The sequence below is a fragment of the Heloderma suspectum genome, chromosome 1, assembly GCF_057233095.1.
Source record: "Heloderma suspectum isolate Gila_16-S chromosome 1, 16-S_ref, whole genome shotgun sequence".
NCBI classification, from domain to species: Eukaryota; Metazoa; Chordata; class Lepidosauria; order Squamata; family Helodermatidae; genus Heloderma; species Heloderma suspectum.
In genome coordinates this window covers 64,110,137-64,135,526 of record NC_139458.1, presented here as the reverse complement: position 1 = coordinate 64,135,526, position 25,390 = coordinate 64,110,137, and the positions used below count along the sequence as shown (strand labels likewise).

General features: G+C 42.9%; 1 long non-coding RNA gene across 6 annotated transcripts in view; it reads left to right on the top strand.

The window, feature by feature from the left end:
* Positions 1-25,390, top strand: part of LOC146357293 (uncharacterized) — a 534,301-nt gene that overhangs the window by 13,810 nt on the left and 495,101 nt on the right. The window lies entirely within an intron of this gene.

Below are 25,390 nucleotides of genomic sequence, written 5' to 3'. Positions count from 1 at the left end.
CCAGAGTTGTAAGCAATGGGAAAAGGGTGATTTGGGATGGGCAAGCCAGTCAAGAAAGTGCTGAGCCTACTCAGAAACACTGACCTTTCCAAAAAGTTAAGACATTCCTGGTCTACCACCTGAACTGGTAATTACATCATGTGTGGAAATACCACGTTAGGGCTGGCATATGCATAATTGAACTAGGGCTTGCCCATCCTGGGGCTTTTTGAATATGTACAATTGTGATTAGCTTGGTGCTGCTAGATCTGACCTTGCATATGTGACCCACAGGGTGTTTAGGCAAGACTGCTTTGTGCTGTCCTTTCCCCTGCTTCTGCGTAGTCCTACTCAGGCATCTTAAAGTGACCACCTCCATAGTTGCCAAGTATCATGAGAATCTAAAGTGCCTGCCCTACTGCCAGCGGCCTGCTAACACAGGGGGGGGGGCAGGGGGCGGGCGGGGAGATGTAGGATTCAAAGTTGGGTGGCTACTTATGTATTGCTTAAAAGAAGGAAATGCATCACCCAAAAAGAAGGCACAGATTTTCACAGAATTTGCATATGCTAATTTTAATGTATAGATGCACATTTAGAAATACTAGAATGTAAATAGAAATGCAGTGCCATTTGTGCCTGCTCCATATGCTGTACAGGTGCTAACTGTTGATGGGCAACTTCAAGGCCCAGCTGCCCTCTCTTCTCATGGCTCTTTGTTTTTAAAGAACCATAAACTTGGCCTGGACAGCCTGTCAAATAGAGGATACATTCAAACACAGGACTGTTTCGTCACTATTTGGCCACCAGTGACCTAACAGTGGTGCAGCTAGGTACTTTTAGACCCTGGATTTAATGGCCTTATGAGGGATCCCTTTAGATGGCCTTGTGTATTACTTTAATTGTGAAGCACACAACTAAGGTTTCTCTTTCCCCTCCTCCAGCCGCCATTCCATGCTTTACAACTGCTTCTACATTCCTTATTTGTTAGAGTGTTTATCAAGCCTGCTAAAAAATTCTCTTAATATCAGCAGTTTTGCATTTTAAGCTCCCTTAAATCATGGTGCCGTCATGTCTAGAAGAATAACGTGGAGCTTGCGTGTGCCACCCCGATGCCCTCATCACCCACTGCTCTCTCTCAGTGGCTGTTCCCCAACCTCCAGGGCTTGTGGGGCCCCGGATGGTGGCCCCATGGTACAGCCCTAGTGGCAGCTCTGCACGCTCACTCAAGGAGGCCTCCCATTTGTCTCAGAGCAGCATGAGCTCCAGAATGGTCCTGCAGAGGTTGCTCAAGCCACACAAGCCCACAATCAAGTCACAGCTGTTCAAGGCTTGCCGCTGATGTGCCTTGCAAACACCTGAATCGGTTTACTCAGGTATCTCAAATTTTAATACAAATCAGATAGATAGACCTCTGGAGCCCAGGCACAGTGACAATATGGGCTTAGGGCTGCTCTCTAAGTCTTCCCTCCCAGCCCCCTTTGGCTTGGAAAAGTTTAAATGAAGTGTAACTAGAGGGAGGTCACAGGTGACTGACAAATTCAAGTTACTCAGCTCAATTATCGACTACTTCCATTACCAAATTATGTTCAATTTGATTCTCCTGCTTCACCAGAAATTATCTGAAGGAGAATATTCAGTGCATCAGACAATTTAAGTCAATTCCAGTATACCATTATTTACATGTAAAATCATTTTTGTGATATATACTCTCATTAATGGGTATACAATTGCTGAATCTTTCCAATAAGATTTAGAAAAGTAGTCATCAAATTATTTCAAAAGCAAGCCTATTTAGGTACCATATTAATTAGAAGTTTTCAGAAGCTTTGCTTTAAAATAGTGATTTTCTGAATGTTGTCTCTTTAAATTTTACTTACATTTTGTTTTTCCGTGCAAGCCTGGAGGCACAGAAAAGGGAGAACAAGGCAGCATCTAATACGAAGTTTGGAATATAACATGCAGTAACTCGGTTCATGTGGTACTTTTCCCCCAATAAAAGATAAACAAAAATTAATTTCCAAATAGAATGGACCCTGTTGAGTGCAGTATTGCATTAGAACTTTCTTAAATGCATTTCGAAGCCAACCCCCTACAACTTCTGGAGATTTTATATTTTCCTTTTAATTTCCTTTTTGCTGAGAGTGTTTTTGGGGGTCAAGTATTACTGTAGTAGCTACAATGACCAGTGGCTTCTGCTGTATGAATCACTGTGCCAAGTCTGAGCCAGTAGTTCAGAAGCAGTGTTATCAGTGAGGTCTCCTTTTTTCACACCATGCATATTTTTTGATAAGCCACTGTCACAATCACATAGGTATCACGTCTAGCTTTTCCTTAATTCAGTTTTAGGTAGATATTCAAAGTAAATTGATGTTTTATATATTTCTTGTCTCAGTCTGTAGCTCAGGAGTAATACTCAACTTTTGGTTTATCACAGAAACACATACATGCTCACAAAAGAGAAATAGACCATTCACAACAATTCACATGTCATGCAACTCTATAGGTGTCTACTCAGCAGCCCCACTGAGTTTAACAGACTTACTCTCAGGTAAGTGTGTATGGAATTGCAGCCTTAAGGTTGCAAACTTTGACATTAGCGCTGGTTCGAAACCCAACCTGCCCATTCACAACCTCTTCATTGCCCTGTGAAAGAGGCAGTCATTTTTCTGCCTTTCTTTCAGAGATTTTGAGATTTTCTGACAAATTTCTCAGTGTGCCAGGCTTCAGTACTTACTTTACTGTAGGTTGGTGGCTTGGGTGGCGTGTGTGTGCACTCTTTAGGGCACAATCCTATGGCTGCTAGTCAGAGGCTAGACAGCCATTTGTTGTTGTTTATTCGTTCAGTTGCTTCCGACTCTTCGTGACTTCATGGACCAGCCCACACCAGAGCTTCTTGTCGTCTGTCGCCACCCCCAGCTCCTCCAAGGTCGAGTACAGCCATAGGATTGGTCAATTCCTGGAGAACTGACCTCCCGCCACTTCTGCACTGCCTCTGAGGCAGCGTGGAACAGCCCCATCCTCTGCGCTCACAAGAGGAGTGCAGAGCGGCCAAAAGGGGGCGTTCTGGGGGGCGTTCCAGGGCGGGGAGGGCGGAAAGGCCTGTACAACACATCCAATGTGTTGTACAGCAGCCTCCTCCCCCGCTCAGCCCTCCCGCGGCTAGTTAGCCACAATCAGCTGTCTAGCCAAAACTGCAGGGTAGGAGGAGCGTGGAGGGAATGATATCTCCGGGTTTGGAGGCAGCCACCTATCTGAATAGGATTGCACCCTAAGGAGGAAAAGACAGAATAGCTACACAGTGCCTTCTGATTGATAGCACTTAGAGTCCTCAGTTACATAAGATTATGAGCAATATCCCGCACTGCTTCTGCACTAACAAGAAGGGCCTCTAGTGCAACCGGAAACCAGCTAAAATTACAGTTCCCAAAATGGGACAGCTCAGCGGAACTCATGCAAGGGAGTGAGCACAACGTGTTTAGCACTGGCAGTTTGCCTGCACGGAATGCCGCCCTGTATTCCCATGACAAGAAAGTCTGTGTACCATTCTAAAAACCTTCAGGGAAGGGAGCAAAAGGCAAATACACTTGTTTCCTTAATTTCTATAAAAAGTATACAATAGTAACACATATGGTACAGTTTGTAACTCTTCATTATCACATGGGCATACACAATTCACATATGGGATGCCATTAAATCTTCCTTCCAAACAGCTGAGGGGAGAAGGTTGAAGTGAATTAATGTAAAGGCTTTCCTGTTTGGGGGGACAAATAATAATCTAAATAAATTAGCACTGTGACTGGGGCTCCTGGTAAAACATGCCCTAGGGTTAGAAGGTGGACCTGTCAGACACTCAACTGCACTCCCTCTCTTCCCCTCTCCCCACACGTTAGCATTTTAGAGAAATGAAACCAAAAGACACTACTTGGGGAAGAGATAAAATGTCTGCATCTCTGAGCATGAATTGGTAACGAAGCCTTGTTCTGGCCTAGCTTTGGTTCCAGTGGCTTCAGAGGGAAGGCCCGCTTCACTTCAGGAAGCCCCAGCAATGGTTTGAAGGGGCCCAGTTCTGCTGTGGCTGTGGCTTTTGTCCTAATCCAATGCACATCCCTACCATACGCTGTTTGAATAGCATTCTTCAGTAGGATGGGTGGAGAGATTATATTAAATAAGAACGAGGTGCACAGACTTCATGTCAGTTTGTTTCCTGTTTCTGTTAACCAGGTACTTTTACTTCCCTGGATACAGGGTAAAGTGGTAACCTGAGTGAGGTGCTATTGCGAAAGCTGGTTAGTCTAGTCTCTTTCTTGGGTATTAAAAATAATACTCCTGAATGTGACAAATATGTTGGTTCTATAACAACCTGGGTTTGCAACAATCTCATAATTTTTCGGTTATCCATTTTTTCTTACTATCATGGGTGAAAAGGATGTTGTCATCAAGGGAACTGTTGGTAACGCAAAAGGCCTTAACAGCAACAACCACAATACTAACAACAGCAGCAACAACAATAATAGTATTCTGTGAAAGGAGATGGTTTTTGTATTTCAGATATATGTACGTAATGTTACGTTGGAAAACCATTTGGTCCAATAAGAAGCCTTCTTGGCAACCTCATAGCATATTCATGAAGATATATGGGTTCTTATCCTCTTGTGATGTGTGCTTTTCAGGCACTTTGTAACTTCCAAGCTCATGTCTAGATGAAGATGTACAGGCTTTGTGTGAACAGGCAACACACATGATCTACTGATGAATGACTTGATGAACTCTAACAGTTCAACCTTTTGATTGCTTTCCACAACAATCACAAGTGATTTTCATTTTCACAAGAAAGTCTTTGCATATGCATTCGTCATGTACGGGAAACATTTGTAGGGATTCTTATAAAAAGCAGCATTTCAATTTCTTTGGTGATTCATCAAGAGACAATGATGACATCATCTTCTTCTTTTGAGATCTGATTCACGTGATCATTTTCCCAATTGCAAGTTAATACAAATTAACTTTGCCACTAGACTTCAATAGACACAGTCTTGTGAAAAGGTCAGCGTGTGTCTAGATAGCAAAATAACGTGCCTGTAGATCATATCTGTGGTAGATCAACAGTAGAAAATGTTTTTAAAGCATGTAGGATCTGCCCATAAAGGGATTTTCTGTGGTTTCAAAATGTGAACAGGAAAATGCCATATTGGAGGTGGCCCGGAAATGGATACAGATTCAGCGGGTTCATTAGACTTTGGGCATGTGGGTGCTGTAGGAAAGCTGGCACAGTGCGATATATTTATTTATCCAGACTAGGTCATAAGAAAATGTGTGACAGCAGTAGTGTAGTCAGAAGTTTCTGAAATGGTGCAAGTCTACCTTCACTACAAGAGTGAAGAGGACATTGATTACAGGCTGGAAGGCAACTGTTAACCATGTAGCTCAGCTCAGAGAATAATATACATTCCCTCAAAAGAGCCCATGAAAATACCTCAGCCACTTGCAGTCTACCTGTACTCTATTCCTTCTGACCCCTGGATTTCATCTGGGGTAAAGAATAAACGTAACAATTGCTCCGCCAATGTGTTAAACTGAGTACGGAAGAAGTTAGTAATAAGTAGGAGGCCTCCTATGTCTAGTTGTGCATTTCAGAAAATGGATGGCGTGTAGTAAAAAGGCAGCAAACTGTGTAAACAGAGTAGGAATGATTCCCAAATGCAAACACCCCTCCACATTAAGGACACTCACAATGTAAAGGTTATGTGGAAAAAGGCAATAAAAACTCCAAAGAAAAGGAAATAAAATAGGTTCCTTTGCACGTAAGGAAGTCACCGTCTTGAAATGGTGGCTATATACACAAGTACATTTGTCTTTCAGACCCTCTGCTCTTGATTAGAATTCCAATGCTACTGGAGGAGGTTACAATTCTGTTGAGTTTCTGGATCTCAATTGTGCTGTCATGGGGTCATTCTTTCTGGTAATAAGGTAGCTAGTAGCCCCTGGGAGAGAGGGAAAACAATTGACTCTTGAAGAAAGAAACATATATTGAACTCTGGAGTAGGTTTTTGGCAGAGGACCAGCACTTTTCTCATAGCATTTGTCATGGCAGGAATGAGAAAAAATAGTGGGAATTGTTCAGGCAGTCAAAAAAGGCTAAACCATAGGGAAGATTACAGCAGAAGAAGGAGCAAAGGAGCTTGCTATTTTGAAATTATATGCTACAGCAATTTGGGATTTTTCTGTTGGCAGTGAGAGTTCACATACTAAAGATGTGGATTCCATTAGGCAGAAATCTGTTGCTTATGATTAGCGAATGAGCATACTTCAAAACATTCTTTACTTTAATATGAAGTGAAGTCATTTGAGTTCAAAACATATGCCTTCATTGAATGCCAAAGACTTGATTGCCAAATAAGACAAACCAAATAAGAGCCTGCCTCTTGTAAGCATAGTTGAATATTGGGGGCCATGCCACCAAAAGAGGGAGGCTTGAGTTAGAGGGTCATTCAGAAAGTTTCTCTTCCAAGCAAGGATAAAATAAAAATCTGTAAGACCCCATCAATTTTGGTCTTGTATTGCTATGTTTATTTGAAATATTGCCCTAAGAAGGATCTGAGATCGGGTTATAAGTATCCCACCGCCACCACCCCAAAGGTTAACTCAAGGTTGGCTTTATTAGTCCACAATGCAAACCAGTGGGCTGTATCTCTTCATTACAGTATATTTTAATGTTGCCTAATGTAAACTAATGTCACCTAATGCAAACTATACTTCAGAGATTCCAAATGACTTTTCAGATTACCTGCTATTGTAAGTGATTATACTATCTAGAAGTCTGATCCTCCAGCCAGTGATAGCATCTAGGCAGGTCGCTGCGTCCATCTTCCACTCAAGACAGTTTGCAAACATTAATGAAAAACCTGCTGTTACAATTTCTCTCTTGCAGAAAAGAAACAGATTTTGGTGAGAAACACAGGTTGGGTTTAACTACTGTATTGGCAAGTATACATAACACATTTTGGCCCCATTGAAGTCAACGTATCAACTGGATCTAATGCCACTGAACATATTTATTAGCCCTATTAGTTCCTTAGAAATCAGTAGGGCAAATTACTCATAACTAACTTACCTGCCAGTAATTTCAGTGAGACAAACATGACTAATTAGCAAGCAGGCTAGTTTAAATGTTGATATGCCAACTGACATATCCTTCAGTCCTACACCTGGAGAAGTTCTGCTGAATTCAGTGAGATAATAGTGGCTTCCATGGAACTATTCAGAAGTAAGTGGTTATTGACTGTGTTTATACCCCACCTTTCTTCAAAGAGCTCAAGGAGCCTGTTTTGCCTTTATCCTTACAACAACTCTGAGAAGTAGGTTAGGCTGAGAGCTAGTGAGTAGTTAGCCTGAGAGATAGCGACTCACCCAGTGAGCGTCATGTCTAGGTGGTGATTTAAACCTGGCTGCCTCTACTCCTAGTCCAACACTCTAACCACTGCACCACACTGGCCATCTCCTGAAGTCAGAATATCATACCATTTCCTAGAGTTACAGAGTGGATAGTTTGAGGTTTGCAGGCACAGTAGCCTATACACACACGGAAAAATGTGTAGAATCGTCATGCACTAGGCTGTGGCACTGAGCGTGCCTGCCCAAGCCTTGAACATAGCAGGTGGTTATTGGGCTGTGCATGTTGGTCTCCATATGTACATACTACTTATACATTATGTCCAATGCATATAGGCAAGGGTGAGAATGTTCAGGCTGCCCATTGCATGTTACTTTGCACAGAAGGCAATCTGAGCTAATAAGTTTGATTATTTTTCCTGAGGTCTTTCAGCAAGGTTAGGGTAGAATCACTCCCAAACAATATAGGTATTATAGAACACATTTCACACTGTAAGTGCAATATAATGCTAAACTTGCATTATGCTGGCCAGCTATCACAATATAGTTAATAGCAGTGTTGCAACAGCAGCAGGCCTCTTTGTACAACTATTTACTATTTTCTTTCTTCTGATTTTTTCATTGTGTTCCACTCGAGTCAAAAAGAAATACCTCTAACTGAGATGGCATGTGTTGTGTGAGACCCTTCCTCTGGGTTATTAGGGCTTCTATAATAATAACCACAGAAAGGTGGGTTAAATTTACTCCTTCAGTACAATCGTCATTTGGGAAGACCCTCTGGATGTCCTTCATATTCAGGGTATAATACATTTTCATATCTAGTACCTGGAGGGAGAGAGTAGAGGACAGGAAGGCCTGGTGTGCTATGGTCCATGGGGTCACGAAGAGTCGGACACGACTTAACGACTGAACAACAACAACCTGGAGGGAACTTCTCTTCCCAAGGAAGATAAACTAGCAACTTTGGGAGCTCTTTCTTCACATTTGGATTGACTTACTTGAGTCTGGGGCTGCCTGTCTCTCAGGCATTTTGGTACAGTACATCTCCATAAGAACATAAGAAGAGCAAGAGCCAAGGTCTATCTAGTCCAGCACTCTGTTCACACAGTGGCCAGCTGCCTGTGGGAAACCTCACAGTAGGACAAGTAGAACATTAGTGCAACAACTGGTATACATAGGCACGTTGCCTCTGATACTGGAGGTAGCATATAGCCATCAGAACTAGTAGCCATTGATAGCCTTATCCTCTGTGAATTTGTCTAATCCCCTTTTAAAGAAATCCAAATTGGTGGCCATCGCTACATCTAGTGGTAGTGAATTCCATAGTTTAACTATGCACTGTGTGAAGAATTACTTATCTGTCCAATCAGCTTCATGGGATGACCCCTGGCTTCTAGTGTTAAGAGAGAGGGAGAAAAATGTCTCCTTCTCCACTTCTCCACACAATGCATATTTTTGTACGTGTCTATCATGTCTCCCCTCACTTGCTTTTTCTCTATGCTAAACAGTCCCAGATGTTGTAACCTTTCCTCATAGGGGAATTGCTCCAGCCCCTTGATCATTAGTTGCCCTTTTCTGTACTTTTCCCAGCTCTACATTACCCTTTTTTAGGTGCAGTGAACACATTATTCCAATTGTGATCGCACAATAGATGTTTATAAGAGTGGTATGATATTGGCAGTTCCATTTTTTATTCCTTTCCTAATTAGGCCTAACATGAAATATACCTTTTTCACAGTAGAGTTGACATTTTCATTGAGCTGTCCACTACAACCCCAAGATCTCTTTTGGGGGGCAGTCGCTGCTAGCTCAGATCCCATCAGTTTATATGCAAAGTTGGGATTTTTTGCCCCAACATGCATCACTTTATACTTGCTTACATTGAACCGCATTTGCCATTTTGATGCCCATCCTCCCAGTTTGGAGAGATCCTTTTGGAGCTCTACACAATCCCTTTTTGTTTTAACCACCCTAAATAATTTGGTGTCATCAGCAGACTTGGCCACCTCACTGTGCACTCCTAATTCCAGATCATTTATAAACAAGTTGAAAAGTGTTGGTCCCAATACATAACCCCACTGTTTTCATCCCTCTATTGGGAGAATTTACCATTTATTCATGCCATTTATTCCTACCTCTGCTCTGTACTTTCTGGCACACTGTGGGTGGGATGATACAGGTTTATGCATGGGTTGCTGGTGCAAGGAGAATGCAGCTATAGGCAAATGCAGCAAGTTCTATGAGATACAATGAAGATCCTCCATACTGATGTATCTAGAAAGGAAGCTGCAATTCAGATAATCTCATTTTCATTAAATTCTCATTTTCATGTTGGTGATAGTCGCATCACAAGAAAGGCATAATATAACATTCATGTTGCATTCATGCTTCTTAAGTAATGGAAGCTGGAGCCCTAAAGAGAGAGATATATCTTGAAAATAGCCTCACTGAGATCCTAAGAGCCCCTTGTGTCTATTTGTACATTAACCTTGGCTGTATTTAATTATCTATATATATCTGCAGTTCTTCTGAAACAGGTTTTTTTTTCCAACTCAAATTTCTAACCATTTGAAAAAGAGCCGAGGAGCTTTATTTCAGTTTGTTAAAAGAAAAAACCTAACCCTGCACTGCACCTTTTCAGGCCTGTTACATTCTTTCTCTCCAAATGTTCAAGTACTTTTGAAAAAGGTCAAGGAAGCAATGGTGTGCTACAGCTTTTCCCAACCTGGTACCCTCCAGCACCCATTATCCCCACCCAACATGCTCATGCTAGTTGGGATTATGGGTACTGTATTCCAACACATCTGGAGGATCCAGGTTGGGAAAAGCTAGTAGGCCATATTCCAACTATGAAACAGTATAGGGTGCCATGTTTAGACAGAAATAGGTCCCACAACTGCGACGTAGAGGATGCTGAGAGTTGTAGAATTTATTTCAGTCTAAACATTCATAGGATTACACCCTTAATTGAAAAAAAGAATAACGAGTAACATTGAGTAAGAGAATATGTTTTCAAGAACTCCCTAGCAAATTAATGTATAAATATTCTGCTGTTGCTTACTAAAGAGAAAACATAAGAAATTTAATTTGTTCATTGTTTTTGGTTAAATAAAGAAACTTTACACACTTCTGAATGTAATGACGTTATCCTATACTTGCCTAATCAAATGTAAGACCCATTGAGTTCAATAGGGCGTACTCTCAGGTAAATGGATATAGGATTGCAGCCTAATGAATTTTGAATACTGAGTTAAAGCCACACCAGAAACTGGGACTAGGACTTGTTGTTCAGTCGTTAAGTCGTGTCCGACTCTTCGTGACCCCATGGACCATAGCATGCCAGGCCTTCCTGTCCTCCGCTCTCTCCCAAAGTGTACTCAAGTTCATATTCATTGCATCGGTGATGCTATCTAGCCATTTCATCCTCTGCCGTCCCCTTCTCATTTTGCCTTCAATCTTTCCCAGCATCAGGGTCTTTTCCAGTGACTTTTCTCTTCGCATTAAGTGGCCAAAATATTTGAGCTTCAGCTTCAGTATCTATCCTTCCAATGAGCACTCAGGGTTGATTTCCTTTAGGATTGACTGATTTGACCTCCTTGCAGTCCAGGGCACTCGTAAGAGTCTTCTCCAGCACCACAGTTCAAAAGCATCAATTCTTCGGTGCTCAGCCTTCCTTATAGTCCAGCTCTCACAGCCATACGTTACTACTGGGAAAACCATAGCTTTGATTATATGGACCTTTGTCGGCAAGGTGATGTCTCTGCTTCTTACTATGCTGTCTAGGTTTGCCATAGCTTTCCTCCCAAGGAGCAAGCATCTTTTAATTTCATGGCTACAGTCACCGTCTGCAGTGATCTTGGAGCCCAAGAAAGTAAAAACTGTCACTGCTTCCATTTCTTCCCCTTCTATATGCCAGGAAGTGATGGGGCCAGATGCCATGATCTTCGTTTTTTTAATGTTGCGTTTCAAACCAGCTTTTGCACTCTCCTCTTTCACCCTCAACAAGAGGCTCTTTAGATCCTCTTCACTTTCTGCCATTGGGGTGGTATTGTCTGCATATCTGAGGTTGTTGATAATTCTCCCAGCAATCTTAATTCCGACCTGTGAGTCATCCAACCCAGCGTTTCTCATGATGTACTCTGCATATAAATTAAATAAGCAGGGCAACAATATACAGCCTTGTCGTACTCCTTTCCCAATTTTGAACCACTCGGTTGTTCCATGTCCGGTTCTTACTGTTGCTTCTTGACCCTTATACAGGTTTCTCAGGAGACAGGTAAGGTGGTCTGGTACTCCCATCTCTTTAAGAATTTGCCACAGTTTGTTGTGATCCACACAATCAAAGGCTTTAGTATAGTCAATGAAGCAGAAATAGACGTTTTTCTGGAATTCTCTTGCTTTCTCCATGATGCAGCGAATGTTGGCGATTTGATCTCTATTTCCTCTGCCTCTTCGAAATCCCGCTTGTACTTCCGGTAGTTCTCGGTTCACATACTGCTGAAGCCTAGCTTGTAGGATTTTGAGCATCACCTTGCTGGCATGTGAAATGAGCGCAATTGTGCGGTAGTTTGAACACTCTTTGGCGTTGCCCTTCTTTGGAATTGGAATGTAAACTGACCTTTTCCAGTCTTGCGGCCACTGTTGAGTGTTCCAAATTTGTCAGCATATTGAGTGCAGCACTTTAACAGCATCATCTTTTAGGATTTTAAATAGCTCAGCTGGAATACTGTCATCTCCGCTAGCTTTGTTGTTACTAATGCTTCCTAAGGCCCACTTGACTTCACTCTCGAGGACGTCCGGCTCAAGTTCAGTGACCGCACTATCATGGCTATCAGGGACATTCAAATCTTTCCTGTATAGTTCTTCTGTGTATTCTTTCCACCTCTTCATCTCATCTGCTTCTGTTAGGTCCCTGCCTTCTTTGTCCTTTATCACGCCCATCTTTGAACAAAACGTTCCCTTGATATCTCTGATTTTCTTGAAAAGATCTCTAGTCTTTCCCATTCTATTGTTTTCCTCGATTTCTTTGCACTGTTCATTTAAGAAGGCCTTTTTGTCTCTCCTTGCTATTCTCTGGAACTCCGCATTCAGTTGGATATATCTTCCCCTTTCTCCCTTGCTTTTCGCTTCCCTTCTTTCCCCAGCTACTTGTAAAGCCTCATCAGACAGCCACTCTGCTTTCTTGCATTTCTTTTTCTTTGGGATGGATTGAGTTGCTGCCTCCTGAACAATGTTACAGACCTCCGTCCATAGTTCCTCAGGCACTCTGTCTATCAGGTCTAATCTCTTAAATCTATTCCTCACCTCCACTGTGTATTCATAAGGGATATGATTGAGGTCATATCCGTTATCATAGCGTGTTTGCTATGATCAGCGTGTTTTCTTGGCAAAACTCTATTAGCCTTTGTCCTGCTTCATTTTGTACACCAAGGCCATGCTTGCCTGTTATCCCGGTTATGTCTTGACTTCCTACTTTAGCATTCCAATCCCCTATGATGAAGAGGACATCTTTTTTTGGTGTTAGTTCTAGAAGGTGTTGTAGGTCTTCATAGAACCGATCAACCTCAGCTTCTTCGGTCTCAGTGGTTGGGGCATAGACTTGAATTACTGTGATGTTGAATGGTTTGCCTTGGACTTTTAGGACTTTTTTCAGTCTAAACATGCATAGGTCTAGGACTATGCATACACAAATGCATGACACTCATGGTACACACACAGTTGTAAGTGAAGACCAAACTGGAGACTTGATACAGCATGAAACTTGAAGGAGAAATTAAATGTGCTTATTACGGAATATGTTTACTAAAAGAAACATAAGGAGCAATCCTATGCATGTTTAGAAAGCGAAAAGCCCTACAGCTCCCAGCATTCCCCAGCCAGCCGTGCTGGCTGGGGAATGCTGGAAATTTTAGGGCTTTTTCTGTCTAAACATGCATAGGAGTGTGTTATGTGTTCTAGGGGGTACTGTGGGTTAGTTATTGCTTTTGAACCTTGGCAGGTCCTGCAGAATTGGGAGCAGCAACAGTGGGTGGAGTTTCTGCTAAGCCCTCACTTATGTGTGTGCTGAATAACAAACAGTTGTGTTAGAGGCCTGCTGATCCCTGCAGTCATTCCTTCCACCAATACAACAGAGTGTACCCGTAATGATTTAATACAGTCAGGAGTAGAATGCACAAACAGGTTAGCAACCAAAAGCCCCTTTCTTGATTACATCTGTCGGGCTTTTAGACATCACATCCTCAGGCTGGCCAGAAGAGTCTCCTTCACACCCTATGGAGTATGGAGAGGAAAGTGGCATTGGGCCTCCTAGCCCTGCTCTGATGTCACAAACTGAGCAGGGCATCAGCAAAGGGAGCCTGCGCATGTTCAACTGTACGTGGTAAGCTCTTTCCTCCCTAATGGGCCTGGAAAGTGCAATCCCACGACTTGCCCCATGTTTTGGTTATATGTGTGGAGGGGCTTTTCTGAACAGCCTCGTACAAGGCCAGCTGAAAACATTTTGCTGCCCTCATTCCAGAAACAAGCTGACTTGACTGGCATCTGAATCTTTAATCTTCAACACTAATGATAGGATGGCGTCCTCCACTGCACATGAGGGCAGAAGGGTAGCTTATGGGGCCTAGGGCAGGCTATGTGGCGCACGTGTTCTGACTAAGTGTAGGGCTGGCCCTGGCCTAGTAAATGCCAGGATGAGTATGAAGGGCTGTTCAGGTGTTTTTGCCCATGTGGCCACTGAACATGCGGGTGGAAGTGGGGCCACGCCTGCTGATCATGCCCCAAAGCACCAACGCATCCCCTGGCCATGCCCTAGCAGCCACATGTATGTTCTTAAAGCGAAAGAACCTTATGTGCATGCCTCATTGCTACTACTGGCTTGCTTAATGGGCAGGGAGCAAGTGGACAGTGGCATCTACTGCTCCTCCTTCTCACCACTACTGTTGCCTGGGCCAGAGTGAGAGGCAGGTGAGCAAGCAGATTGCGATGATGAAGAGGAGGAGCAAGTCCAGGGGGCTCTTGTCAGTGAGTCCCTGCTGGGGTGTGAGCCCTCAGTAGGTGCCCAACCATGCCTGCCCTTGATGCTGGCCCTGCTCCCCCATCCCCTCTCCTAAAGCCATCCTGAGTGGAGATGGTTGTCAGGCTCCAAGAGAGGCAACTCAAGTACTAGGCCCTGACCTAGAGTGGGCTGAGTATAAGGTGGCCACTTACATGTGGCTGCTGGGGCATGGAGGAAGTACCTCACCCCAAAAGTCAACAAAAGAGGAAACGGAGGCCCCAGCTCTCCCTTCTTATAGCTCTTTATCTTTAAACCAGATAAAGCCCTTCAAATAAAGGACAACTTCAAACACAGGACTGCCCTCTATAAAGTAGGTCACATGGCCACCCTAGGTTTATTTTATTTATTTATTTATTTATTTACAATATTTGTATACTGTTCCACATCCAAAGATTTCAGAGTGGTGAACAGCAGACAGATTAAAAGAATAAAAACAACCTGTTAAAATGATTAATATTTGTTTTTAAAAAACAGTTCCAATAAAACCAAGTTTTAATAAACCATGACTGGTTACTCAAGGAAGGCCTCTTGAAATAACAATGTCTTCAGGAGGCGCCGAAAGCAACACAACATTGGTTCCTGCCTGACCTCAAAAGGCAGGGAATTCCATAGGAATGGGGCCACCACACTGAAGGCTAGCATTTGCTTTACTGTCTGTGGAGATCAGCCCTACATGGTGGATATCCTATCTCTTTGTTCACATTGTCATGGCGGAAACATGTATGGAGGGCTATAGAGACCAGTCCCACCTTCTACCTTGAAGTGCTTGTCAGACAACAATGCTTGTCTCCCACACCTCCTGTCATATCATGGAGATTAAAATTATAGCAGTGTTATACAACAGTCCCCAAAGCACAAGCCTGTGTATCATTATGATGGCATATGGTGCCACTGTATACTCAGTCACAAATGTGTCGCATACGCATTGGAGAAGCTTACAACCATTCAGCAGTACCTGCCGCCAAGGTATGCTGTTGGTATGCCAGTAAACAGCATTCAAAATAGAGGGTTACATAGAACCGGTGTACGATATATGGGCTTTTCTAGCACTTTGGAATGAAATGTTACATTTCCCTAGATACTTGTCACACAGCCTGTTACTGCATATTGGCCATTATCTAATTTCCCCGTTAAACCAGGCTGGCACAACTTCTGACCCATCAAGCCAAATATAGCTCACTAACTGTGTCCCATAGCTTGCTAGGTGCTTGACCAGTGCCTTGTTTTTTTCAGTCCTGGCAAAATCATTAGGTTTATTGAACCCCTGGACAGTCACCATATGTGACTGTGCTCAACTTGATGAGTCACCAGGGCTTTTTTTGACATGGTGCCTAAATGGTGAGCCATTATCCCAGGGGAGATCTGGCAGGCTTCTTCCCTTCTTGCATTTAAATCTGTCCTAAAGACCCATCTCTTTTAGCAGGCTTTAAATGATCAATTGTTGCTGTGTTTTGAGCTTTTAACTTATGTATTTATTGATTTTAAGAATGTATAAATCACACCTTCATCCAAAAATTGATTCCGGGGTGGTTGCTATTGTTCATGGATTTGTTATTATGTCAGTGACTTTATAAATTTTAATTGTGACATTTTATTGGTCTTAATATTATTGTTAACATCCTGAGTTACATCCAGGATCTCCCTTGCTCTAAAGGAAGCACTCACTTGTGGAAGGTCGCTCTGCCCAAATTTTGGGGATACCTCCTTCCCCCATACCACAGCTCACCCCCTTCAGCAAGGTCTCCTGACTGTGTAGCATTTTTAGGGAACTGGAAGGGCTGTCATGGGAAGGAGGGAGTGGGGAAATCCACTTCTGCCAGCACTGTTGATCCCACTTAAATCTGGATCTAACCTCAGTGGGTGGTTATTAAACTAGATCATTAACCATTTTGAGTATTTTTCCATATAAAAATGGAATACAAATATATTGAAATAAAATAAGTAAGTTGTGCAGGTCTGTTTGAAATGGTTTCCAGTTGTGTTCCTCCATTGACAGTTTTGAAAGGGATGCGTTTGTGAAACCAAAGTAGATTCTTTGTAGATTACACCAAAATACAAAAGTAGCGCTCCTGAGAATGAGGTTATAGTGAATGAGAAAGAGAACAGGGATTGGTAATGTGACACGCCAACAAAAAGAGGAAAATGCCGCATACAGATGCATTGACCCAGGTATGGGATTACAATACACACAAAGTAATGGTACCTGTTTGCTATGCATTGGTTTAGGGCACCACTCTGTCTACTGTTAATCACAACGCCATAAGAAAAATGCAGACAACTAGAAGGGAATGCCCCCAGCCCACCCCAGGAGCAATAAAGGTGGTAAAAGACAGAGGAGTTAATATTTAATTTAGGGGGAGGAGGAAAGACAACTATGGAGAGTCTTGATAGCCATCTCCAAATATTTGGGAAAGTGTCACAAAGAAGATGGAGAGCAATTGTTATCTTGTGGCACAGAAAACAGAACAACAGCTAGTTAGTTTATCGTGCAGGAATGTGGGCTAAGATGAGATACTATGCAGACTTCTTAATTGAAATAATAGCTGTCTAAGGAAGCAGCAGAATCAATTTTCTTGCAGGTGTTTGAGAGGACGGATCAACAGTTCCAGGGACCATGTGGGCACAGCAAATTCACATTGTGTGAAGGAGGTTGGCCTGGATGGACAGGTGGTAGATGGAGATCTGCTGGACAATCTTGGGGTGATTTGCTGTAAATCAGCCAAGCTTTCTGACTCCTAATCATTTAACAACAGCAGCAACAACCCTCCTTCCCCCGGTCCCCTGAAATTAGGCTGCTGAAACAAAGAAAGCCTGGGGAGAAACCAGGAGTGGATTTTTGCGTGTGTGAAAGGATGGTATGCTTAGTTCTGGTACCTAAAACAACTTCCTGGGCTGAATGCTCTGTTCTTTAATACTAGGTGATGTCAGGTTCTATTAAAAATACTGCTGATGTAGATCCTGCAAGCTTGAAGTCTGACATCTAGATGGTGCTTAGATTTCTTCACTAGCTGTGTTTTTTCCAGACACGGTGACTATCCTGCAAAGATGGAACAGCTGTGACTGGATTAGCCACATGATGTTTCCCCATCAAGTGCTCCCTTAATGGAATGGCTCTTCACTATAGCTCAAACGTCTAACTGGAGTTGTGGGTAAACAATTATGATTGCTCCCCTGAAAGGTTTTTGTAAAACCTTTGGTCTGGAGAAATTGGTTGTGCTAGTGTTAAAGGCTCCTCTTGATGCTGCTAGTGACATCTTCATGAGGCCTGTTGCAAGTCCCTCTCTTACCTTCCCAAGCTAATTTGAGTGCCCTGGCAATTAAAGAAGCCTTCCCTCTGTTCTGGCCTACCACCCAGTGTGGTCTTTTTGTCCCTTCCAAAGCTGTGCCCAACCTTATGTTAAAGCTGATGTTATACTCAAGCTCATGTTCAGCACAGAGTTCATGAAAACTACATTTTAATTTCTTCATGACAAGAAATGCTTTGGTGTAATGGCTCCTCACACCGCTTCTGTATTCATTGAGAAGGTAGTTAATAACCCGTGTGATAAAATCCCAGGAAACTGCTTGGAATCAAGTTTTGATGAAGGGCAGCATAAAAATACTACAAATAGATAAAGGAGTTCTATTCAAAGTACTTTGCACTATCATGACTAGAGGAGACAAACAACTGTCAAGCTAACAGAGGGTGGTTCCAGATGGAGCAGAATTAGGCTAGGCAACTTTTGCACAGCACAATTGTTTAGCTTGGTTTTATTTTTTTACAGGTTCAGTGTAGTCTTGGAGTTCATTGTCATCGGTATGCTAAAGCCATATAGCTCTGTCTCTCCTTTTCATCATCATCATCATCAAGTGAAGCTATGGATGTGCTGGATTGGTGCCTGGCTGCGACAATGGACTGGATGAGGGCTAATAAACTGAGTCTCAATCCAGACAAGAGCGAGATGCTGTTACTGGGTGGTTCTTCTGACCAGGCGGAGGGGGTTTGGCTTGTTCTGGATGGGGTTCATTCATTCATTCATTCATTCATTCATTCATTTCATTTCTATACAGCTCAATAGCCAAAGTTCTTCGGGCAGTTCACAAAAATTGCTCCCCTGAAGGAGCAGGTTCGTAGCTTGGGGGGTTCTCCTGGAGTCAGTATTGTCACTTAAGGCTCCGGTGGCCTCAGTGGCACAAAGTGCCTTCTACCAGCTTTGGTTGGTGGCCCAGCTATGCCCCTTTCTGAACAGGAATAACCTGGTCTAAGTAGTCTAGGCTGTGTTAATCTCCAGGTTAGATTACTGCAATATGCTCTATGTGGGACTGCCTTTGAAGATGTTTCAGAAACTGCAGTTTGTGCAAAATGCTGAGGTCAGATTGATAACAGGGACCAGAAGTTCTGAGCACATAACACCAATTCTAGCCTGCTTGCACTGGTTGTTTATATGATTCCAAGTCCAATTCAAAGTGCTGGTTTTAACCTCTTAAACTTTATATGGCTCAGGACCACAATACCTGATGGAATTGCCTCTCCTGGTATGAACTTACTTGTACACTATGATTAACATCTGAGGCCCTGCTCTGAGGGAGGTTCAGAGGATGGCAGCAAGGGAGATTACCTTTTCAGTTGTCCCCCCAATTATGGAATGCTCTCCCCAGAGAGGCCTGATGGTAATCTTTTTGGTGCCAGATCAAGACTTTATTCCTAGGCATCTGATGGTATCTGATGGACTGTTTTAATGCATCAGTTGAGTTGTGCTGTTTAATTTTCTCAGTTTGGCACTGATGTTCTAGTTGTTTTATGCAGTGGTTGTATTTTAGTATGATATTGATAACTGTAGTTGTTCTAAATTTTGTATATTTTAATGTTGTAAGTTGCCTTGAATCTTTTTTTCTTTTCTTTTTTTAGAAAGGCTTCTAAGAAATTTAAATAGCAGCAGCAGCACCAACAGATGGATGGTTTTTATTTTTCTTCCTGTGATCATTACATTATTGATCATAGCTGATTAGAGATCGCTGTATCAGCACTAATCACAGTGCCCCATGCATTCATGCATTAATTGTTTTAAAGCTGAAACCACCTATCTTTCTGTTTTGTTTGTCTGACTTTGCTGATATATGATTAAAATAAATTGAAAATATATTCTCCTGCTCTTTAGAATTTTCTGTGTATTTTGTGGAAAATAGGTTAGGAAGCAGGTGCTCTGGTATAATAGTAGATCTCAGCCTTGGGTCAGATGAACTTCAAGATGTGGAACTGAACAAAATGGATATTCAACGTTATTAAAATTAGGCATTTTTATAACTAAAAAGGTGAGCCTGATGAATGTTGAAGTCAGTCCACATTATACGTTGCCTTTCAAAAGTATGTTGAAGCCACTAAAAATATTTTTTAGGTTCATTGTGTATCTGAAGATTACAACTGGAGCCTTCAACCAAATTCAGTCACACTAAATCCATAATGCACGATATTCATGCAAAATGTACTGTATTTGCTAGGCGATAGAGCAATTGCTGCAATTTCATATTAATGGTGTTTGGGTCTCCTCCCACCACCGATGGGCACTGTTGCCTCTTTGAACCCAATTATATTATAAATTGGTATATGTTTCTCAGTGGTTATTATAAAGTTATAGTGCAGTAAGAATTGAAGCCAGTTTTGTGCATGAGTCAATGAGGATTACTCAAAGTAACTGAGGTAACAATCACCAGGAAATAATTGTTTGGACATAGTGACATCTTCCATACACACCTATAGTCATTTAGGGCACAATCCTATGTATGTTTAGAAAGAAATGTTGGCTGAAGGATGCTGGAAGTTGTAGGAGTTGTCTAAACATGCATCGGATTGTGCCCTTAAGGTCTATAAAGATAGGCCAGTTCATCTATAGTTTCAGTTGAGTCAGTAAAGGACAAAGCCATAAGAGTTCACCTTTGCAGGCTTCTGATAAGAAGAGTTAAGTCAGTGTTTTTCCCCCTCCTTTTTTCCTCTTGTGGAATTTGATTTCTATGGTTCTAAGAATGTGGAGCTTAGCCTGAGTTTAGTTTGTTTATTTATTTTTATGAGATTGGGTTTGAATATAATGACAGTATCTTATGTCCAATTAGCATAATTTCTAAGAAGTTAATATGCTAATACAGACATGTTCTACTTGAGATACAATTTCAGGTGGTTGTTCTATAAGAAATTGTCTTGTTAGAATTTTTTTTTTAAGTTTTAAACATTTGTTAAAAGTTTTAAAGTATATGTTTCTATATTGTCCCTGAAGAAGGAATTTTGTTTTGCAACGTGTTGGGCATCAATACACCACTTTGAGAACAGTTCTCCCCTGCTTATTGCAGCATTTGGTGCATCTCCACTTTTTGTTTTGATGCAGGGGGCCCGACATATGTGTACAAATTATATTCAGAATGGAATTTGTCCACGGTGGCGCTTGCGTGCATACAAGCCACTTTGGTGACTTACCTGGACAGGTTCCCTTAACTGTCCACTAGAAAATGTTCCCCACCCCACACACACACTTTTGCTTTGTGCCTGCTTGGTTTCCCTGACGGTCAGAATTCGGCAGTCAGAGGCAGGCGAGAAAATAGCAGTGCTAACTATTCATGCAAGAGTAATAACAGCCTTTAACAGAAGAAGAGTAATTACTTTTGTCTAGCCCCCCCGGCTTGAAAATGGAAGAGGCGCCAGCAAGGGCCTTTCCATCTGATGCTGGGCACTTCCTCTGTGTAGTTTGCTCCCTGTGTGAAATGCCCTTTCTGTATACTCTGAAACCATATCTTAATTTTAGAGGAAAGGAAAGAAATCCATTCCCAATGGCATCGCACGCATTCCTGGACACACTTGGTGGCTCCCGTGCCAGTGATGCTAGGCAAGAAATCTGAAAGTCTGTGGGAGATTTACAGCCCAAGAGATCAGATGGCACCAGTGGGTTCAGTCCCATCCCCCATTAAAGCCACTCGGTAACAATGACAGGAGGTATCTGTGCGCCAGAAGGAAGAGCTTACAAGGGGTGGCTGCATTTGGAAATAGAAGCCCCTGTTAGCAGCCGGAAGCATTGGTGCTGAAAGCAATCACTAGTGTCAAGAACTTTCTTAGCTAAGCACTGCAGCTGGTGGCAATAAATAGCATTCTAATAAAGGGGGATGTTCAACCCATGACATAAGCGAATACTGTTTCAGCCACAAAAAGTAATTTATGGAGCTGCATATGTCTGAAATGGATTTTCTTCCCCTCCTCCCTCCACTTTTACACATAAAAAAATGCTAAGGTTTCAACGGCGGGAAAGATCTGCATTTTAAATCAAAACGAAATGGAAAGATCAATGAAAAGTATACTGCTTTTTTAAAGGGTGCAATGATACATAACATCTTAAGGAGGTTCGTTGTGTCACACAGCACAATTGCTTCCATGCCTAAAAAAGATGGATGCCGTTTTCGATGTCTGTGAATTTCCTATTTATTGCACAAAGCCTAATAACTCCTCCCCACTTTCTCAGCAAAATGATGATTAAAAAATTCCAGCCTATAACTTGCACACAAACCAAGATATGTTTCTTTCTCCCCATCCCACAATAACCCTCCAGACATGCCAGTTGATTTATCACAAATAAAAACAGGCCAAGTAAGCCAATATTCTGCAACAGAAGCATCAGAAGAACAGAAGATGGCAAAAGTATGCTTTTGATTTAGTATATAATTATTTAGTATATGTATATCCTTCTTGCCTTTTCTCCAGTCATGAAACGGCACACACTAGTTTCAGGTAGCCTCCCATCCTTGCACTGACCTTACCCAGACCCGTTTCGCTTCAGCAAGGTAGCCCCATCTTACGTCCTCAGACCACCTTCTATGTGTGGAGAGGGTTATGCCCATCTGGTCTATTCACTCACTGACTCTTCTGCAGTAAATAAGTTACTAGTTCTGACAGACACAGTGGTTGCCTCGTGCATATTCTGCTGTTCTTTGTTATGCATTATTTTGAGATCTTAATTATATAGGGTGGGATAGAAATGTTTTAAATAAATAAATAAATAAATAAATAAATGCATTAGATGTATTCCACTTTTTTTCTCTTTCATAATTATTGTGAAACACAACCATTTCATGTACTATAGCATAACCCACTGGGATAAACATTGTGAACATGATGCCAGAGGGATTTGCCCTTGATTTAAAGTTTTCTCCTCCCACTTGCTTTGCACTAAGGAGGGAGAAAAAAGAGATTTCCACTCGCCCATGGAACAAACCGGATTTCTGCTTAAATGAGTGTGCAGCCCCTTTTGGGTAGTACTGCACACATAGGCACAGAGAAAGGTGCATTCTGTTTCTACTATGAGGTCTGGATGTGCAAGTCTGCAAAATGACAAACAGCTTAGCATGACAAGTCATTGCTCAAGATGCTGTTCCAGGGTCTTAGAAGGCCAAGCCTTGGCACCCACATTTGCAATGCATTAGAGGAAGTCTCCCACCCCTTGTGTTATCCTTTGAACTGTGTTCAACCATAGAGCTTGAAAATAAAGAAAGAAGTGCACTATGCCAATGAAGCTTTCAGACAGATGAGGTCTACCTCAGCCGACCCCAGAGTGTGGCAATGTATAATAAGTGGGTGTTGAGGTCTTCAAACACTTTAGTCTAGAGTAGCTCCAGTTTTTTAAGAATAATGCTTACTAGTACATTTATATCCCACCTTTTTTCCTCTTGCAAGGAACCCAAGGCACCTTATATGGTGCTCTTCTCCATTTTAGTCTCACAACAACCCTGTGAGTAAGTTAGGCTGAGAGTCAGTGACTGGTGCAAAGTCACTCAGTGAGCTTCATGGCTGAGTGGGGACTAGAACCCGGATCTCCCAAGTCCTAGTCTAAGACCACACTGCCATACTGACACTTGCACCTTTCAACAGGGAAATGCAGCTCCCAGCTTACCTGGGGAGCAATGTTGTGGTGGCGTGCAGTCCCAGTGGGGAGGCAGGGAGGGGACAGCTGAGCCACGGGCAGCATGCCAAGTGTGCACCCACATGGGAGGCAGGGAGCCAATCAGACCTAATTGGCTTAGCAGGAAGAGGGCTTTGTTGACAGACTGGAGGGAAAAGTTCCTTCCCCCTAGTGCGCCAGAGGATCAGAGCGGGGCCTCCCATGTGGCTTCGGCATTGCTGTTGCAGACTTCCCCACCCACTCCCAGTATTGGGAAAAAGGCAGGATATAAATAAATAAATATCATCATCATCATCATCATCATTCATTTCTTGCCATGGATTATGGTTAGTTGCTGGTCAACGGGGCTGGGAAGGAATTTTACCTGCACACAGATGGCACCAGCGTGCAGGGTTTTCGCCTTCCCCATTGCAAGAATATTAACTCAGTGATATTTGGATTTGTTTGGCTTGACAAGTAGAACTGTAGGGGTGGTTTTAAAACTTTCAATTCTAAGTCACAACTTTGTAGGTGTGGAAGGTGTTGGGCTGGATCCACTGGGAAGGGGAACGGGATTGCGTGCCCCGTTTTCCCCTTCAAGAGGGGGTCCCCTTTAAGGGTGGCATTAAGGCCCAGCTCAGCATGGGGCTGCAATCCAGGCCACACCCCAGGGAGGCAAAAAGGGGCTCACATCAACAGTCTGTGCCATGGGGCGTGCTTCTGACTCCTGCCCCCCACCATGAGGCACCTGCCAGGCGGGCCAGGCTGATGGGATTGGACTGCAGGCAGGTAGTCTGATTAAGGGATCCATGCCCCATGCCCCTGCCAACTCTATTCCAAGCTGAAGCAATAAAGTTGTGGCCAGTTATTTAACCCATCCCAGTCTATGTCTGAATTTCTTTCCCCGCCTCCCTGTCCTGCCCTAAAGGGACTAGCTATGTGCTGCCGCACACAACTGTGGATCTGGATGTGCATGTAGGCTGAGAGGGCCCCTCTGACCTCCCTGGGATGAGGGATGGCTGTGGGAGTGTGTGGGAGAGGTGGCTCTATTTAGGGTCTTGCAGGCCATGCCTGAGGCAGGCCAGGCCCCAGAGGCTTGTGTGATAGCTGGCGTCTGGGACAAGGTCGTGAGAGCATTCAGGCTGGGCAAGGCAGGCAGTGTCCCCTCCCACTCCTCTGCTGGATGTTTGGGAGTCATCCTTCCTGGGGATGAGAAGGGGCTTTTTCCATGCTTGCCCTGACTGGCGTGTGTGTGTGTTTTGCCTTCCTTGAGGTTTTTTCTTACTGCACATTGGGTTCCATTGGCTTGCTTGTCTCTTTGGCAGGTAGACCAGTAGCAGACGTTCTCTTGCCCTGGGAGCTTGGGAAGGTGCTCCACCCACACCCAAGTAAAGGACAGGCTGACAGTTACAGGGTTGCTGTCTGAGATAGTGAAAGCTGTCAGCCAGCAGAGCAGGGCAGCTGCTGTGGGGAGACCAGCTGCTCACCCATCAGTCTCGTTGAGGTCTAAGGCTACCAACCAGCTTGGTAGCTCAGGCTTGAGCCAGGAGCGTCAGAGGAAAATTGCATCTGGTCAGCTAGGTCAGTGTGTCTGTGCAGTTCTGTTTAGGCTTTATATTCTCTGTTTAGAAACTTTAGAATCTCCTTCCACAGTGCACTGAGCTTTGTTGCAATTATAATAAAGTTGTGGCCTATTTGAACCCCATTTTTGGTGTCTGAATCTTTATTTCCCCTCCACAACTGGTGCACCCCCCCAACCCATTTACATAACATGGTATGGCTGGCAGTTATACATTTTGAATTATTATATCTGTGGGCTGCAGGTTTTATTGGTATTATCTGTTTACAATGGTTTTTATAGTATTATATTGAATGTTTATTTATTGCCTATTTGTATTTCCATATTTTTATATTATATTTTATGTTATACACTGCCTTGAGAGGGTTCTGCCTTTAAAGGCTGCTAAAAATAGCTTTAAATATTTTTTTTAATGCTGGGATCATATCTGGATCCAAACTTTAAAAAGAAAGTTTTTTAAATCTCTGGAATCAAATTCCTCTGGGGATTCATCAGGTC